At 41.4% G+C, this 19,879-nt stretch overlaps 1 long non-coding RNA gene across 1 annotated transcript; it reads right to left on the reverse strand.

The window, feature by feature from the left end:
• Window positions 1-838: 838 nt before the first annotated feature.
• Window positions 839-18,658, reverse strand: LOC146673285 (uncharacterized). The gene is made up of 3 exons (XR_014910488.1): window positions 17,382-18,658; window positions 3,938-4,078; window positions 839-3,458 (listed from the first exon to the last, which is right to left on the reverse strand). It is a non-coding gene; the product is annotated as an uncharacterized LOC146673285 (long non-coding RNA).
• Between the last annotated feature and the right edge of the window lie 1,221 nt (window positions 18,659-19,879).

Below are 19,879 nucleotides of genomic sequence, written 5' to 3' on the forward strand. Positions count from 1 at the left end.
CAGTGTGAGGATGCAGCTGTAGCTCCAGCACGTGCTGGAAAATGGCCGCGGCTTCAAACAAGCCAAACGGAAGTGTGACAAATTGGTACAAACCATAAAGAGTGGAGAAGGCCGTTTTTAATAATAATAATAATAATGATAATGATGATGATGATAATAATAATGGATTGCATTCATACAGCACTTTTTCCTCAGACCCTCAAAGTGGTTTACAATTCCACTATTCATTCACGCTCACATTCACACACTGGTGGAGGAAAGCTACAGTTGTAGCCACAGCTGCCCTGGGGCAGACTGACTGCGAGGCTGCCATTACGCACCATCGGCCCCTCTGGCCATCACCAGTTTGTGTCTTTGGACTGTGCAGACAAGGGAATCTGCCAGTAGGCGTTGGTTAAATCCAGCATCAGAAACAACCAAGGAGTGCTTATAAAGTCCAGGTCAACCTTGGGCATGGGATAAGCATCAAACCATGAGACCTTGCTCACTTTGTGACAATCATCACTGAACCGTATAAAACCCTGCACTCACTCCTTAATTCCCTTGAAGTACCTTAAAGACAACCGGCCTCTCTCAACAGCTGGGACAAATCATCTGGCAAACAGATAAGCATAGGAGATCAAACACTGAGGAACAAATCCTCACTTCATCCTATGATCCTACATCCATTTTCACCATTTCATCCAAATCCTTTTGCACAATTTGTCTCTTCTGCTCAGGCAACCTGTTAGGCCATGAACACACTTTCATGCCAGGCTGCGTTTCAAAAAGGTGCACAACACATCTGCAAACTCCTGTTGCAATGCAGGAACATCAGCTTTATTGGAATGTGTGAGATGTTAATCACAATGTATCTTAAACACACTCTCTGTTCAGTGTGAGTCTCCTCCTCTGACAAACCTCCACATGTACCACTGAAAACAGTTAAATTAGTTTGAATCGGAAACAAACTACCGTATTTCCCGGACTACAAAGCGCACCTGAATATTAGCCGCACAAGCTAAAATCAGGGGAAAATCCTGTTTTGTACATACATTAGCCGCACCTGACCAAAAGCCGCAGGTGTTTCAATGTTGACTTATCATATGTAAGAGAATATGCACAAAGCGAATTGTCAGGAAAGAGATGGCTGTTTGGAGACACACCCCTTTTATTAATATTTTGAAAAACAAGTTATGGGTACATATTTGCACATGTGCTGTGCTTCATAAATGAGTAACAAATGTAGTACATAACAATAACCTACAGCACACCAGAAAAATAGATTCGGACTACCTTTTAGGATCAGGTGCAGTGACACGGCTTTAACAAGGAGAAAAGTCAGTCATTCACCACCATCTTCCTGCGCACTAAAACCACCAAAATCCTCTTCTCCAGTGTCGGATACGAACAGGCTCAGGATGGCTTCGTCATCCACTCTCAGCTTCTTTCCTTCGTTGTCACTTTCAAAACAAAAGAAGTCCTCGTTGTCAGTGTCAGAGTCGAACACCCTCTGAAGGGCCGTGGCAGTGTCCTCCTCTTCATCATGCAGCAGTCCAGCCCTTCGAAAACTGTTGGTGATCGTGGATGTTTTCACACTTTTCCACGCTGTCAGAATCCACCGGTGGAGTTGAGCATTACTTGCTTTTCGCAAGTTTATCGCCGCTGGTCATCCACGACTCCGGCTGAACGCGTAGCGCTACTTTGAAGTTTGTTTTTCGCGCTACTTGTACGGCACTATGTTGCCTTGCGGATGGACATGTGACCAACATACCACTCTTGAACCCCGATCCTTCCACCAGGCAACGTAGTGCCGTACAACAGCGGAACAAACAAAACAAATCGTCTTACGATATCACAAAAATCATGGACAATCCATAGAAAAGCCGCACCTGACTAAAAGCCGCAGGGTTCAAAGCTTGTGCAAAAAGTAGCGGCTTATAGCCCGACAATTACGGTACTTGTTCTGCGACCAATTCTTTATTTTTCACACCAAACTATTTAATAAGACAAACTTTACACAGAGTTAATCAAATATAACTAATGCTTTAACATTATCAGGATTTCATAATAAAAACTACAGATTCCATCTGAACTCTGTGGAGCCTGATCTCAAGTCCAACTCTGAAACCAGAAGAGGATCTTTCTCTCTCTTCAGAGTCATTGTGATCCAGTGATTTCAGTCCTGCATGATCAGGCTGATGTTTGCACAGAGCAGATAATGAAGTGAAGGTTTTTGCACATTGGTAACAGTGAAACAGTTTATTTACAGCGTGGGATCGTTTGTGTTCGGAGTATGAACTGAGATTCCTAAAGCTCTTGTCACACTGGTCACAGCTGAAGTTCACTTCCATGTGTGTACGTTCATGTTTGTTACGATGACCTGATTGTGAGAAGCTTTTGTCACAGTGTCTGCACTTGTATGGTGTCTCTCTTCTGTGGATTCACTTATGATTGTTCTTTAAGCTCACGTGCAGTGGTGAAGGATGACCCACACTAGTCACAGGTGTGCTTTTTGACCCCAATGTGGAAGAGTTCGTGTATTTTTAATGTACTTGGTGTGTGGAAGCCTCTTCCACATTCTTTGCAGTAGTTCATTTTGTCTCCAGTGTGTCTACGTTGATGTGGTTTTAGGTCCCGTTGATGATTGAAGTTTTTCCACAAAGGTCACAGAGAAACTCTTTCCCACCACCACAGTGAACGATAAGGCTGAGAACAGGATCCATCTGTGTTGCTCTACTTCTAAACAAAGACAGTGTAAGTCAGGTTACAAGTAAGTCTTCTAAGTCAGACTTGTTCCAAACAATCAGGTTAAAATTACAAGATAAAACATAAATACATCCTCACAGTAACTGCACTTGTAGAGTTACTTTCTGGTGTGGCTCTGTTGGTGTCTTTTCAGGTGATATGGAGTTTTAAAAGTCTTCTGACACAGGTCACATTTGAAAGGTCTCTCCTCAGTGTGGCTAAACATGTGTTGTTGTAACTGTGCATCTGTTGTAAACGGTTTCCCACACTGATCACAGCAGTAAACATCATTTCCAGTGTGAATCAGTAGGTGAATATTTCGGTACTGTATGTTTTTGAAAGTTTTTCCACAAAAGTCGCAGCTGTTCATTTCGAGCAAAAGCTTTTGCACACAAGCCACAGATGTACTCTTTAACTCCACTGTGGATGAGTTGGTGTGTTTTTAAGCCTCCAGCCCGTAAAAAAGACTTTCCACACAAGTCACAGCTGTACGCTATAACTCCACTGTGGATGAGTTTGTGGTTTTTTAAACCTCCAGCCTGGGTAAAAGACTTTCCACACTCATCACAGCTATAAGGTTTAACTCCATTGTGGATGAGTTGGTGAGTTTTTAAGCTTCCAGCCCAGTTAAAAGACTTTCCACACAAGTCACAGCTGTAAGTTTCCTCTCCCTTTCTTCTGTGAGGTTTGTCGGCCTCCTGAGAGCCCTGACTTCTCGCTTCACGTTGGTCCTGCATTGACAGAGATACAAACAGAGGCAGTGAGTGAAATGCAGTCATGGAACATGACTGCATTTCTGTAACTGTAACTCCCTCCATTAGTGGAATTTAATGTGACAAAAAACACATTGTTGGTGTGTTACCACCACCTTGTGGTCCGCATGTGCACATGTAGTGTCACATTACAATGATGTGCAATGAGAGTTGTACTGAAAATGACATTCTTGAAGAAATACTGATAAGTGGAGAAAATCTTTTACTTCTTAAAAATTTTTGAGTTCAACAGATGATATTGTTGTTTCAATATGTGCTGATAAAATATGATTTTTGTATTTTCTTCTAACTTCTGTGGTTTTTGGTTGTGAATGTAGATTCTGTATATATGGAGGAGCCCAGGATGGAAAAGATAAAGCTGCTGTTAACGTGTTATTAAAAACCAACCAGCTGTGCACACAGTTTCAATAACAGTGTAACTGTGATATTTTTCTCACCTTCTGTATTGAAGTCATTGTTTCCTCTGTAGTGGCTGAGCTGAGTCCAAATGGCTGAAATTGTTCCTCTGCTGCACCACCAGACCCTTCTCCTCCTGTTACTCAGCTGGGACACAAAAACTATATAGACGTATTTTATCCCTGACAAAAAGAAGCAGAGCAAATAAAAATTACTACACTCCTCAGTGACAAAAAATACCCATGAAGCTTCAAGGTAAAACCCCAGAAGCAACTACAAAAAGAAAGTCATCAGTTGCCTACAAGAACCTGAAAGGTAAAAAGCCACTGACTGTCCTGTATGTCACCGCCTTTACCCAGGGGATGCGACACCCTGTATATATGGACTTCCATAGTTCCACCGCCTTTACCCAGGGGATGCGACACCCTGTATATATGGATTACCATAGTTCCACAAAGGAGTCCAGCTTGGAAATGTTGTAGCAGTATAAACTCAGCCAACTACAACATTTCCAAGCACCTCATTACCATCCTAGCTCCCCTAGGATGGTAATGAGGTTTTTAAAAAACATTTAAAAAATCACTTTGTTAATGTGGAATTCAAAAAGTATTTCACAAATGGAGAATGTATTCTACAATTCATTATTTAAGCACAGAATTCTTTATTTTGGTGTGCGTGGCTGTTGTGGTCCTCCATATGGGGCTAAGGTAAGGCAAGGCAAGGCAAATTTATTTGTATAGCACAATTCAACAACAAGGTGATTCAAAGTGCTTTACAGAGACATTAGAAACAAAAACAAATAAAAAGCATGATTTAAAATTGATTAAAACAAGCAAACAAACAAACTAACTAAACACACACATTTCACACCTGTTCGCGCGATCTGAACCCTTATCGTAAGGGGAGCTACCAGTCCTTCTGTGGACGAGCTACTTTCTATTTTAAATTCCCTGAATTTAAAATACTCTCTAGACCCAGTCTAGACCCAGCTGGGGAGCTACCCAGAGCTCTAAACCCACTTAACAAACAAACAAACAAACAAACAAAACAGTATATAAAATCAAAACAGATAAAATCAGAACAGTAGATAAAATCAGTAGTTAATGTAAGTTTTGAAATTTAAGCTTAACAAACAAACAAAACAGTATATAAAATCAAAAGAGATAAAATCAGAACAGTAGATAAAATCTGTAGTTAGTGTAAGTTTTGAAATTTAAGCTTAAAAGTGTGGATTTGGTGCTTTATTCAAATGCAGCTGAGAATAGGTGAGTCTTCAACCTGGATTTAAATAAACTGAGTGTTTCAGCTGATCTGAGGCTTTCTGGGAGTTTGTTCCAGATATAAGGAGCATAAAAGCTGAATGCAGCTTCTCCGTGTCTGGTTCTGACTCTGGGAACTGATAAAAGACCGGATCCAGATGACCTGAGGGATCTGGAAGGTTCATACTGGGTCAGGAGGTCACTGATGTATTTTGGTCCTAAACCATTCAGAGCTTTATAGGCCAGCATCAGAACTTTAAAGTCTATCCTCTGACGGACAGGCAGCCAGTGTAAAGACCTCAGAGCTGGACTGATGTGGTCCACTTTTTTGGTCTTAGTGAGGACTCGAGCAGCAGAGTTCTGAATGAGCTGTAGTTGTCTGACTGATTTTTTAGGTAGACCTGTAAAGATGCTGTTACAGTAATCAAGCCTACTAAAGATGAATGCATGGACTAGTTTTTCCAGGTCCTGTTGAGACATCAGATCTTTTATCCTTGAAATATTCTTGAGGTGATAGTAAGCTGATTTTGTTATTGTCTTAATGTGTTTTTCTAAGTTTAGGTCTGCATCCATCACTACACCCAAATTTCTCACCTGGTTGGTGGTTTTTAGGTGTATAGATTGAAGTTCTCTGGTGACCTGTAATCATTTTTCTTTGGCGCCAAAGACTATTACCTCAGTTTTGTTTTTGTTTAGTTGGAGGAAATTGTGGCACAACCAGTCATTAATTTCCTCAATGCATTTACCAAGAGCCTGTACAGTGCCTCGGTCTCCTGGTGACATTGTGATATATATTTGTGTGTCATCTGCATAGCTGTGGTAGTTTATTTTGTTGTTCTTTATAATCTGTGCCAGTGGGAGCATGTAAATGTTAAACAGAGGGGGTCCCAAGATGGAACCTTGGGGAACTCCACATGTGATACTTGTCTGCTCGGATGTGAAGTTACCTATTGATACAAAGTATTTCCTGTTTTCTAAGTATGTTTTGAACCAGTTTGTTACAGTTCCTGAAAGACCTGCCCAGTTCTCCAGTCGTTTGAGTAATATGTTGTGATCAACTGTATCAAATGCTGCACTGAGATCCAGTAAAACTAGGACTGACATTTTTCCACTGTCTGTGTTCAGACATATGTCATTAAACACTTTTGTCAGAGCGGTTTCAGTGCTGTGGTTCTGTCTAAAACCTGACTGGAAGGCATCGTAGCAGTTATTCTGTTTTAAGAAGTAATTGAGCTGTTGAGAAACTGCTTTTTCAATGATCTTACTTAAAAATGGGAGATTTGAGATCGGCCTGTAGTTTTTCATTTGTGTCTTGTCAAGATTGTCCTTTTTTAGTATAGGTTTGAATATACAGCAGTTTTTAGTGGTTCTGGAAACACACCTGACATTAAGGAAAAGTTGACGATCTGTAACAGGTCTGACTCTAAAGTCTTTGAGACCTTTTTGAAAAAACTTGTTGGCAGGACATCTAAACAGCAAGAGGAGGAGTTCAGTTGACCTAAGATGTCCTCCAGGTCTTTGCTGTTAATCGGGTGAAACTGTTTGATGGTGTTTAAACAGTTTTTCGGTGGACACAGTACATATCCTGGATCTGCTGTTGATGTACCAACTGCTTGTCTAATCTTTTGGATTTTGTCTGTGAAGAATTTGGCAAAGTCATTGCAGGCCATGGTTGAATGAAGTTCAGCTGCCACTGGCACAGGAGGGTTTGTTAGCCTGTCAACTGTAGAAAATAAGACCCGAGCATTATGGCTGTTTTTAGTGATGATGTCAGAGAAGTAGGACCTTCTTGCACTCCTCAGTTGTAAATTATAATTGTGAAGTTTCTCTTTATAGATGTCATAATGAACCTGGAGGTTTGTTTTTCTCCATCTGTGCTCAGCTTTCCTACACTCTCTTTTTTCATTTTTCACTAGTGTGGAGTTTCTCCATGGAGACTTTTTCCTTCCAGAGATAACCTTCACCTTAATGGGGGCAATAGTGTCCATTACATTTAACATTTTTGCATTAAAGCTATTGACGAGCTCATTGACTGAACCTTTGGACAGGTCAGGTGTTAATGGGAAGACCTGGTTAAAGATCTCACTACTGTCTTCAGTTATACACCGTTTTGTGATCACTGCTGTTGATATATTTGTGTGGGCTGAGATTTTACTTTCAAAGAAAACACAGTAATGATCAGATAAGCCCACATCAGACACAGTAATGTTTGAAATGCTCAGGCCCTTGGAGATCAGTAGATCAAGAGTGTGTCCTCTATTATGTGTGGCCTCTGTTACATGCTGAGTCAGCCCAAAGTTGCCCAGAGTGTTACTCAGGTCTTTAGTCCCTTTGTCTTGAGGGTTGTCCACATGGATGTTAAAATCCCCAACAATAATTACACAGTCGAAATCAACACAGATCACAGACAGCAGTTCACTGAGGTCATTAAAAAAGTCTGTGCAGTATTTGGGAGGCCTGTAAACATTAAGAAACACAACTTTGGATGGGGCCTTCAGCTGTAAAGCCACATATTCAAAAGACTGAAAACTTCCAGGAGATAGCTGCTTACATTGAAATGATTCATTAAATAACAAAAATCATAGAAGTGGCACACATCACATCACCTGTTGAAGGTGTTAACAACACCTTTACATCCACTTGGTGAACTCGCAAACGCTTAGGATTTAGCTGAACCTGACTTTAGATGTTTCTGAAACAAGAAGGACATATTGATTTGCTCTCCTGATATTGAGAGTGTAGTATTGATATTTTAACCTTCAAGGAGCACAAAATGTATTAATCCTACTAACACATACACGCATGTAATGAAGCTCAAGAAGACCAGATAGTATTTTAAGCCTGTGTTTCTGATTTCATGGTTCACTTAGAGGGATGAGAAGCAATATATGAACTAGTGGACTAATATTATATTAGGAAAGATGATTGAATTATAGCAGGGGTGAACAGAATGCAGCAGAGGGATTAAATGAGTGAGACTAGTAGATTCTTAGTTTCTTGTTCCTGATGTGTAGGGGAAGTTTTACCATGACATACACCGTGTTACATGGGATGAAACTTGCATTTTTGTTACCAAGTGGAAGTGAAAAATCCTAAAACTAGGCTTTCATATTTTTACATTTTGTAGAATTTTATTTTATTTTATTTATGTTTGAGGAGTGCACTGAAAGTTAGGTTTGAAAATCTGCTCTCCTTCAAGCAGGCCTGCATGATTGGAACTAAAAGTGCTATACAAAACTGTTGCTTTAAAAACGATGGTAAAGTGAGCTTCTCCACCTTACAATGGGCTCTGGAGAAAGTCACCTATGTGGGACACGATTAGATAGTAAGTCCTAAGTCCCTTGTCTAAAAGGAATCAGCAAGGTAATCCATTCTGAATTCATCTTTTTTCTTTTTTGAAATGATGTCATGTTGCTGGCAGTTAGTGATGGGATTTCCGGCTCTTTTTAGAGAACCGGCTCTTTCGTCTTGGCTCACTAAAAAGAGCTGGCTCTTTCGCCTCCTAGCCAGCTCTTGAGGTTGTTTTGTTGCTTTAATTAATTTATTATTAACAACAATATAAAATTATGCACAAAAGGAATTACTAATGTAATTACACTGCGCCTAGCATCCTGGAGCACTTCTGTTGTGTTTTGTACGTGTTTTGGAGTTTGTGTGTGCCTCAGGGTTTATACGTGCTTTGTCTCTAGGGACCACCGTAAATATACTTTTATTTATTCACTCCACATAAAATGTATGAATAAACTTTCTGAATCCTTTATCATCCGCAACTGAAAATTGTTGTGGTTGATTCCTATACCTTTCTAAAGTGATGTTGTTGTCCCTGGCTCTCTTTCTGTCTTGCTCTCTTCATGTGCTACTGCGAGCGTAACTACTGCCCCTCCCCCCTCTTCCCAGCGCAAAGCACAAGGCTCGCGTGTGGAGCGAAGCGGAAAAAAGTGCGACAGAGAAGGTGAGAGAAAGAAAATAAACCCTACAGCTCGTGACGCTCACTTCAAAGATCCGGCTCTGAGATTCATTTCGTTTGCGACGACACATCACTACTGGCAGTAGAAACTTAAGTCGACAGAAGAAGTTGTGCTTTCACCAATAAACATACGGGGACTGACTGGACTGATAATGGGAACAAATGGTTAACTGACTTGACACTGATATGCAAGATTGTACCTACTCCAAGCAGACAAGGAAAGGGTTGATGTATGTATGTTTTTTTCAGGAACAGGAAGATGACAGCGACATCCTAGGGTCGCATGAACTTGTGGGCTATGCAGACTTAATATTGTAATTGTTCATTTCTATGTGTATTTACCACCGGTATGTTATTTTCATGATGTGGTGGCAGATTTCTTTTCCTATGTTTTAATCATATCACATTAGTAATAGTAATATTATTTCCTCACTTTAGTGTTCATCAGTTGTATGGATTCACATAGAATGTTATCACAAGTGGGCCCCATGTTATTGCACCTTCACAGTGGACCCATCGTAGACTGGAAGATCTCCAGACAGCCTACTTTAAGGGAGGTGACAGGTGGTTGTAATTTTTCTCTGAGGTCAAGGATGAGCTGGACTGAAGGTATAGGGATACGTGATGTCCTGTGGAATGTTCTTTGTTTGAGAGTGTCTGTGAGGGTGGCGGCAAAACTTCAGAGATGATCCTTGTGTTGACTGGGATGTTCCCACCCAAATTGTAATGTGTTTATTAAACACACTTCAAACCCAGCTCACAGGGTATGTTGCAGCGAGTTTTCTAAAATTTCCATAACAGTTCGGCCTTGATGAGCAGGATTTCTCAGGTGAGTTTTGATGAATCACAGGCACGTGGTGACTGGCCATCCTGAGTTTGCACAAAAGGGGGAACCGCGACATGTGCTTCAGTGACTCACACATGTAGGACGTTTTAACGAACTAGGAGAGAGACTGCAAAGAATTTGCAATGGAAGTGGAAACACCACTATGATTCTTAGTGTTTTGTTAACCCCTGTTTAACCCTTTACAGCCGATCGGAGCGGGCACGCTCTGTTTTGCGTAACTATTTTTAAATCCCAGTAGCACTGCAACCACGTAAGCTAGCGCAAAATTTTTTTTTGCATATGAAACCGGAGGAGTTGTACTTACATCTTATGCCATCAGCTTGTCCTAGGTCACGGTTTCCTTCCACATAAAGCTTTGCAAAAACTGCATAAAAAGCGCTTGCAGGAACAAAAACATAATATTCCAGAAACACGCTGTGTCGGTCCGATCAGCTGTTCATAACACTTCCTACGTTGGAATAGACGTCAGCGCGAACTTTTGCATTTCCGCCATTACCTGCCCGAAACCGGAAGTGACGTCATTTTCGCGGAAATGTAATCTTTTTTACTATCAGGCCCTCAGAGCCTATACTCGTCTTTTTAAAAGTTATCTTTGACTTTATGACTTTCTGTGTCGTTTCTGGGATGCTTAGGACTCATATTGCACTGCTGGAAATAGTTTATTTTGATGCATATGCTGCTTTTTTGCAAATTTGCAGTATAATATTTATTTTCGTTTTTCCTGCAGTGTATAAAAATTGGTGTATTTCAAAAATAAAACTATGAAGACACTCAAAATAAATTTCCTGTTGGGAAACTATTTTGTGCAACTTTTTTGTATTTACAGTTTTGAGGGATAAGCCTCTTAAATTTCTCTAACTAGAAATATATGTTAAAAAAGAAAAATGATTTTCAATTTTTTTTGTAGTTTATTGCACTTTTTTGCAATTTATGTAATTACTATGCACTTAATGAATACATATTATTAAAATCTGGGCTATAATGGTTGTATTGATGTATAGCAACTTGAAATGCTCCCAAAAATGGCTCCACAGCAGGTAAAAATATAATATAAGCTCTGGCGGACTTGGTTCTATGGTAGGTCTTAAAGGGTTAAAGGACAGAAATTGAGTTTTGTTCTCCAAGCATTTTGTGTCGCCTTAAATCTCACAAGAATGACAGTGGAGGTCTGCCTGTCTTTAAATGAGGAGTAAGAGCTGCCTCAGCCAGATCCTGCCCCCCACTCTATGGCTGTATTCCAATTCAGAAGAGGTGTCAAAATCCATAGGATGCGTCCTCTTGAGGACACATCCTACAAATGTACTTCAAATGCAGCCTCAAGAGGATGCAGCCCATGAATTTGGACATCCCCAGAGTCTGCAGCTTTGAAAGCGGGATTTGAAGGCCGATTATGTCACGTGATGAAGGGTTTCCAAATTCAAAGCCTGCTCCAAATGTGGCCGAAAATCCGTCCTTCATTTACCTGCATTTGAAGGATGGGTCATATTCAACCTATTACAAAATTCATAGCACAGTGGTAAGAAAAACAGCGAATGGTTGATGTGGGGCACCCAAAGAGTAAACTTTTAAAAGTGAAGAAGCAAGCTCTGTAAGCAATTACTTTGGTGTTCCTCCACCGCAAAAGAAGCGCATATTCTCAGAATTTCTGGGAATACTTTTTTTTTGACAGCCAATGTGCACCTGCAGACCATTAATGTGCAGCCCTAGCTATAAATCATATATGTTACTGTGTAAAAATCAATTCCTGATCCTTTAGAAGTGTAAGTCAGAGTTGCTTAGAATGAAAGTTTCCATGCACATTAATGGTCATATCATACCGTTCACGGTAATACCGGTATAATGTTGGGCAGCGATAAAAAAAAAAAATGAAATACTGCGATAAAATATGGGTAAAACATGCATGCGCATTGCCTTTGTTTTCATATTCACATCGCTGGAAAAAGCACAGCGGTGACGGAGGATGAGAAGGGCGAAAGCGGATTGTTGAATGAAACGGATGAACCAGAATTGGTTTGTAAAAATGTTGCAACTTCACTGGTGTGGAACTGGTTTAGCTTTCGTCCATTAGATACACAACAAAGCACTATTTTTGGTAGAGTGTGCTAGCGGACCGTCGTTATTACCGTGTTTTTTGGAAAATACAACACAACACTGAAATCAATCCTTTGATTTTTCTGAAAATCGAATGTGCCCCTTATAATCCCTTATGTATGAATTCTGATTGTGTTTACTGACCTTGAAATGATTTTATGTGGTAAGACTCCCCAAAGCTGGTGCCAGGAGTCCAGCAGTCCACCTAAACGATATCGCTAACGATAGCGTAAAATGAAACGATAGACGTTTTTATATCGTCATCCGATATATATCGTTATATCGAACAGCCCTACCTCCACCTCCAAAGAAATTTCAGAAAGAGTCCGAACCACAAAAGAAGCACGTATTCTCGGAAAATTGGTTCCAGGAGGTGAGCTGGCTTCAAACAAATGATGAACGCACAGAGATGTGGTGCAGAATGTGCCCTGAAAATCCCACTCTAGCGGACAAAAACACTGCCTTTTATATGGACGCAAACGTGCGTTGCAACTTCTTATCTGGTGCACGTCTTAGCGAATGTGCACATGCGGACCACTTATGTGCACCCGTGTAAATAACATAATGTTCTGCCGGGTGTGTTGTTGGTTTTTCCTTGATTTCTGAGTCGACAAGCGCCTTTGTTACTGGGACCAGTAATTTTAAGAAAGGCCCCCATTAGAACCCATGAGAAATGCAAGAAATCCATTATTGCACAGTCTGCAATATCTTTCCCAGAACAAACACCAATTGCAAATAACATGCTAAAAATAAACCTGAAAAATCTGTTTAGAACAGCGTACTATGTTGGAAAGAGTGAACTACCACTGGCACGATTTAGCAGTCTTTGCAAACTTCACAAAAGCAAATGGCCTAGATCTTGGTTCCACTTGCCTCTTACCCGTGACTTCAGTGGAAATTTCAAATTCAGGATCTGACACAGACTGATTAATGTTCTACAGTTCTTACAAGTTCATAGGTGATGATTGTAATTTTTATACAATGTTGTAATTTGGGTTTCAAAAATGTTTTGATTAATGTTTCTGTTACAATATTATACTTTAATGTATAATATTGTAAAGGAAACAAAACAGGAAACAAAACATCAATCAAAAAATTGCTCTCTTTTTTATTCGGGCTACTTAAATTTATTCTGGGCTACCAAAAATGGAAGAGTCCCTGCCCGAAGGGCTACCAGGGATTTTGAAATTTTGCGAGCCCTGATGTCACCTAAAAGGTAAACCTGTTTCTCCATCACCTGTTCAGCTCTGATGATTCAGTAAGGACATCTCCTGGTTTCAGCTTCATGTTTCCCTCTCACCACATATCCAAACCGATGTCATGACCAGCTTTTACAGCTGTGGCGCCAGCAAACATCAACTGATACTAGAAAGTAATATTAAATAAATTCTAACAACAGCTGATCAAGCTTAACCCTTAGATGCACCCCCACGGGTTGTTTTTCTTCAAAATCTTTCAAATGAAAAGTTGTAATATATTCATATTCCAGGTATTCCTCATAAAATCTGTTTGTAACATGAGGCCATTTGCATTTTTTTTTCATTAATTTAAAGAAAAGGCTGTTTTTGTATCACTACCCCACTCTTCCACAAGTGGGGTCAAAAATGACCCCAAGCAGTTCCTATGGAAACTTTCATTCTAAGCAACTCTGACTTACACTTCTAAAGGATCAGGAATTAATTTTTACACAATAACATATATGATTTATAGCTAGGGCTGCACATTAATGGTCTGCAAGTGCACATTGGCTGTAAAAAAAAAAGTATTCCCAGAAATTCTGAGAATATGCGCTTCTTTTGCGGTGGAGGAACACCAAAGTAATTGCCTACAGAGCTTGCTTCTTCAACATCTTTAAGAGTTCTGACCAAATGTCTGTCCTCCTCCAGAACATCTTATGTACGCAAACGAGCATTCCAACTTCTTATCTGGTATGCGTCTTTTATTTTGACACCGAATGCGCACCTGCGGACCATTTAAGTGCAGCCCTGTTTATAGTTTTCTGTGCATTTCAAACATTGTCCTTTATGATATATATATTTTTTTACATTTAAAGTAACATGGCTGCTATGAGGCCAGCTAGCATCCCTGTGGACCTTTCCCTACAAATGATCCAAGATGGATGGGATGAAGAGCCCATCGGAGGCATTGACTCGGCCATCTCAGATATAGAGGACCCAGACTATTGTCCCCCCCACTGAACAAGGCCAGTCAGACACAGAGGAGTCCTCAGATGAGTCCTCTGAAGAGGAAATGGATATTGAGTCCAACAGAATGAGCTCCTCTTACTGCTCTAGCCACAATATTCTGAATTAGTCAGCCAGGGCTTGCACCTGGGTTTAGTACTGTCTCCCCAATAGATGTATGGAAGATGTTCATGTCTGATAATATAATAGAAGAGGTGCTGACATGCACAAACATGGAGGCACAAAGAGTAGCCACAGACAGGGGAAAACAGTGGAAAAATGTAATCAAACATAAGCTGGCTTCAAAGATTTGAAGATGTTCGTCCGTCTTGCACTTTGATGACAAGAGGACCAGAGCCTACCGACTGAAAACAAACCACGTGGCAGCTTTCCTTTCTACATACAGTGGGGCAAAAAAGTATTTAGTCAGCCACCGATTGTGCAAGTTCCCCCACCTAAAATGATGACAGAGGTCAGTAATTTGCACCAGAGGTACACTTCAACTGTGAGAGACAGAATGTGAAAAAAAAATCCATGAATTCACATGGTAGGATTTGTAAAGAATTTATTCGTAAATTAGGGTGGAAAATAAGTATTTGGTCACCTCAAACAAGGGAAATCTCTGGCTCTCACAGACCTGTAACGTCTTCTGTAAGAAGCTTTTCTGTCCCCCACTCGTTACCTGTATGAATGGCACCTGTTTGAACTCATCATCTGTATAAAAGACACCTGTCCACAGCCTCAAACAGTCAGACTCCAAACTCCGCCATGGCCAAGACCAAAGAGCTTTCGAAGGACACCAGGAAAAGTATTGTAGACCTGCACCAGACTGGGAAGAGTGAATCTACAATAGGCAAGCAGCTTGGTGTGAAAAAAATCAACTGTGGGAGCAATCATCAGAAAATGGAAGACATACAAGACCACTGATAATCTCCCTCGATCTGGGGCTCCACGCAAGATCTCATCCCGTGGGGTCAAAATGATCATGAGAACGGTGAGCAAAGATCCCAGAACCACACGGGGGGACCTGGTGAATGACCTGCAGAGAGCTGGGACCAAAGGAACAAAGGTCACCATCAGTAACACACTACAACGGCAGGGAATCAAATCCCGCAGTGCCAGACGTGTTCCGCTGCTGAAGCCAGTGCATGTCCAGGCCCGTCTGAAGTTTGCCAGAGAGCACATGGATGATACAGCAGAGGATTGGGAGAATGTCATGTGGTCAGATGAAACCAAAGTAGAACTTTTTGGTATAAACTCAACTCGTCGTGTTTGGAGGAAGAAGAATACTGAGTTGCATCCCAAGAACACCATACCTACTGTGAAGCATGGGGGTGGAAACATCATGCTATGGGGCTGTTTTTCTGCCAAGGGGACAGGACGACTGATCCGTGTTAAGGACAGAATGAATGGGGCCATGTATCGTGAGATTTTGAGCCAAAACCTCCTTCCATCAGTGAGAACTTTGAAGATGAAACGAGGCTGGGTCTTCCAACATGACAATGATCCAAAACACACCGCCCGGGCAACAAAGGAGTGGCTCCGTAAGAAGCATTTGAAAGTCCTGGAGTGGCCTAGCCAGTCTCCAGACCTCAACCCCATAGAAAATCTGTGGCGGGAGTTGAAAGTCCGTGTTGCTCGGCGACAGCCCCAAAACATCACTGCTCTCGAGAAGATCTGCATGGAGGAATGGGCCAAAATACCAGCTACTGTGTGTGCAAACCTGGTAAAGACCTATAGTAAACGTTTGACCTCTGTTATTGCCAACAAAGGTTATGTTACAAAGTATTGACTTGTATTTTTGTTATTGACCAAATACTTATTTTCCACCCTGATTTACGAATAAATTCTTTACAAATCCTACCATGTGGATTCATGGATTTTTTTTTTCACATTCTGTCTCTCACAGTTGAAGTGTACCTCTGGTGCAAATTACTGACCTCTGTCATCATTTTAGGTGGGGGTACTTGCACAATCGGTGGCTGACTAAATACTTTTTTGCCCCACTGTATGGGGCCTGTTCCTGGTCAACTGCAGGCAGAAATTCATGCTCAGTGATTGTGTTACAGCGGATGAACAACTTGTGCCTTTCAGAGGGAAGACCCAGCTTCTGCAGTATATGCAGAGCAAGCATACAAAAGTGATAGAAGTGATACAAAAACTCCAATTTCTTAAAATTAATGAAAAAATAAATAAAAATGAAACGGGACTCATGTCACAAACATGTTTTATGAGGAATACCTCAAATATGAAAATATTACAACTCTTCGTTTTAAAGATTTTGAAGAATAACAACCGAGTTTATAGCAAAATGCATTGATTTTATTTGGGGTTATTTTTGACCCCACTCGTGGAAGAGTGTAGGTATTGGTAGGTTATGCATCCAAGGGTTAAACGTGCTGCTGTTGTTTAATGCGACCTCGCTGGTTTTCTCTTTCTGGCGCAGAGAAAAGCCGATCAGCTGGTCACTGATCAGTTTCATAACTGAATTAGCAGCTTTCTAGCTGAAGTAGTACGGGACAAACCGCCTTGCTTTTCACCTCAACTTTAGTTCGACTTCCTCGGCTGTAATTGGTCCAGCCCAATTCAGTTGATCATAACCAACTGGCCAATCCCCCACCGTTCATTTATACCGTAAAAAAGAGAAAGGAAATAAAACCCCATCGGCCCATAAAAACGAAAAAACAAGGGCGGCCCACTGGGCAAATGCTGGGTATGCCCGATGGCCAGTCCAGCCCTGCCCGTGCTGCCACACATTTGTTCGTCCAAAGCCAGTTAATCTGCGACGCCAGTTAAACTGGAACACTGGTCTCAGTCAAAATGCCCGGGTCGATTTTTTTTATCCCAGGCCAGCCCTGGATGCATCTGGAGATCGTCCTATGAAGTCCTATTTCAATGACTGATTGCCCTCCCCCACGCTTGTACCCGTGGCTTCCTGTCCTGGGGGTTGGTTGTTCTCCTGCCCTGCACCCCATCCTTTTGTTCTTACCCCCTAGCAACCGCCATATTCTAACGTTGCAAGCAATCACAAACTCTACATTTTGTCTAACTCCAATGCATAGCAAGCAATCTATTATTTCTCAACAGAGCTAAACTCAACATAAACTGAACCCACATTAAATTTAGCTCGGTGCTTACCTTTAGATGAGCCCACAAACCGAGAGAAACTCCGTGATGAAGCTGGAAGTCTTAAGAAACAGATCAGGGAGCAGAGACCCACGTGGTTCACGCTGATCTGAGCTACGATCCAGGAGACAAGGGTGTGCTGATCGATGCAGATATCGATCCAAACGTTGTTAGTGGTATATGTTCCTGTACGTTTACTACTTTACTCCCGTTTCATGGAAAAAGCAGCTCTCTCTGCTCGACTCCTCTCCTGCACACACACTTTGCTCCGCCTCCTTTTCCGGCTCTGCTGTGATTTGTTGCTGTGCGGCCACGTGACTCAGCTGGACAACGTAACCACGTGGGTGTTATTTAAAATTTCAAAATTAGGGCCTATCTCCTTTTCCCAAACTCTTTTCCTTGGCCTCGAAGAAAACGTCATCGTGGGAAGGAGAATTGCTAAGGACTCAGGGAAAGAGAGGAGCGGTGCTGAGAATTGGAACAGCCTTACACTCGTCTCTCTGTAACAATGTGACACCGGATGTCCGCCTGTTGAAACTACATTGTGCTGAAGATGGACTACAAAACAAACATCTTACTTCGTCACAATGTGTTCTAACCCTGTTGTTTTATGGAAGTCATATAAACGAGAATAGCCTGTTAAAATATCCCTTCATTACAACGTTTGAATGTTAAAGAAAAAGGAACATTTAGGGTCAGATTTACTAACATCTGCAGCAGCTCAAACACGTCTTTTGATCGTTGCTGCTGTATTTACTAAAGAGACTCTTAACTTTTTAAAATTCAGTGACAGAAAGACTGAAGTCATAGCTGGACTTGCCATCGGGCATTTGCCCGGTGGGCCGATGGTTATTTTTCGTTTTTCTTTAATGGTATAAACAATGAAAGGTGGTGGATTGGCCAGATGCTGGCCGATGTGTAAAAATAACCCCGTTGTTTGGTGCTGATAGTGGCGGAGCTTCCACAGAGGCCAGGAGTTGGATGAGGGAAAGGGGAGGCAGGAGGAGGAGAGATCAATGACGATAGAGCATGTGTCCAAATTCATGGGCTGCATCCTCCTGAGGACCCGGCCTTCGCGGTCTACGTGGGCCGGGTCCTCAGAAGGTCGGGTAGGCCGGAAGTAAACGGCTGGGGAAATTGGACGGTCTAGCCTTCTGATTAGCGTCACCGCTATCTCGGTGGAGTTTAATAAACTCGGCCATCTGCTCCTTGCTATCTAAAATATAACAGGACACTGGCGTAAATTCTCAACCGTCTCACACTTCTGTTTAATCAGTTTTCTGCTTGACGTTTATTCAGCTGTATGAAAATCCTGGGGGATGAATAAATTTTTATTTTATCTAATCTAATCTAATAACTTTAATCTCAGCCAAACCGATTTACTCACGAACAAATAAAACACTGAAAAAAGCCCAACAATAACATTTTTAGGTTATTGTTGGGCTGGTGGGTAGCAGATGCTCCGAAAACGTCGAAGCACTTTTGCAAATATGCGATATCTTGATAAACCGAGCAGATATTTGATGTTTACACAGCTACTTTCTTGCCTGAAAATATGTTAAAAGTTTATTTTGTGACCCAGAAAGATTAGTAACAGTAATTTTAAAACTTAGTAGCGGCCGCCATTATTGGAAACTGGAGTTTGGCTGGGCCGCGCTATGAATTCTGGGATATGGTAGGCCACGAAGGACACACCCGACCCACCCTTCAAATTTGGGGAAAAGGAGTTTCTGTCTACGAATTTGGACAGTCTTCGGCGCATCGCTGTGACGTAATCGGTCTACAAATGCGGCCTCAGGAAGATGCAGCCCATGAATTTAGCAGATGGAAATTAATTAATTCTCCTTAGATAATTTTTCTTTTCTTTTCAATAGTTCTCATCACGCTGATTTATGTCCAAGGGGTCTCCTTTCCCATAAGTCTGATTCTAATTTCTAGTGCGGTGATGTTAAATTGGGGTGTAACGCAAGGGCGTACATTTGGCATGGATGGAAGGGACATGTCCCCACCAATAATTTGATCTTCTCAAGTAAAGACAGTAAATTAAAACAAAAACGATAGAAAGAAGAAGAAAAAAACAGCGATCAATCAACGTCTCATTCACCCAGCGGTGCAGAAAGAGTTAAATTATGTTCTCTACTGGAGTCCTACCTCATGTGACAAATATGGACAATGTGATTGGCTGCGCCTTACAGGGAGCTCCGTTTAGTTTTAGCAGCGGCAAGCCTGCACTGCGAGGACCTGCAGGGAGGAGAGGAGGATGGCAGCAAAAAGGTAGAACCTGGATATAAGAAAGTATTTTTCAAAAAGAAACCTGTAAGTCACTTAAAGTCAAGTTTCACTCATAAAATGTGTCCGTCATAAAAACGTTACAGGCTATGCTAGGCCATACATGTGAACCCTCCCGATTTTTCTGTGAGAATCCCGAATTTCAGTGCCCTTCCCGAAAATCTCCCACAGCCACACCATTCTCCCCATTTTCTCCTGAATTCCACCCGGACAACAAAATT

This window comes from Rhamphochromis longiceps, linkage group LG3 (genome assembly GCF_057381845.1).
Source record: "Rhamphochromis longiceps isolate RC_006_pf linkage group LG3, R_longiceps_female_GT1.1, whole genome shotgun sequence".
In the NCBI taxonomy this organism is placed as follows: Eukaryota; Metazoa; Chordata; class Actinopteri; order Cichliformes; family Cichlidae; genus Rhamphochromis; species Rhamphochromis longiceps.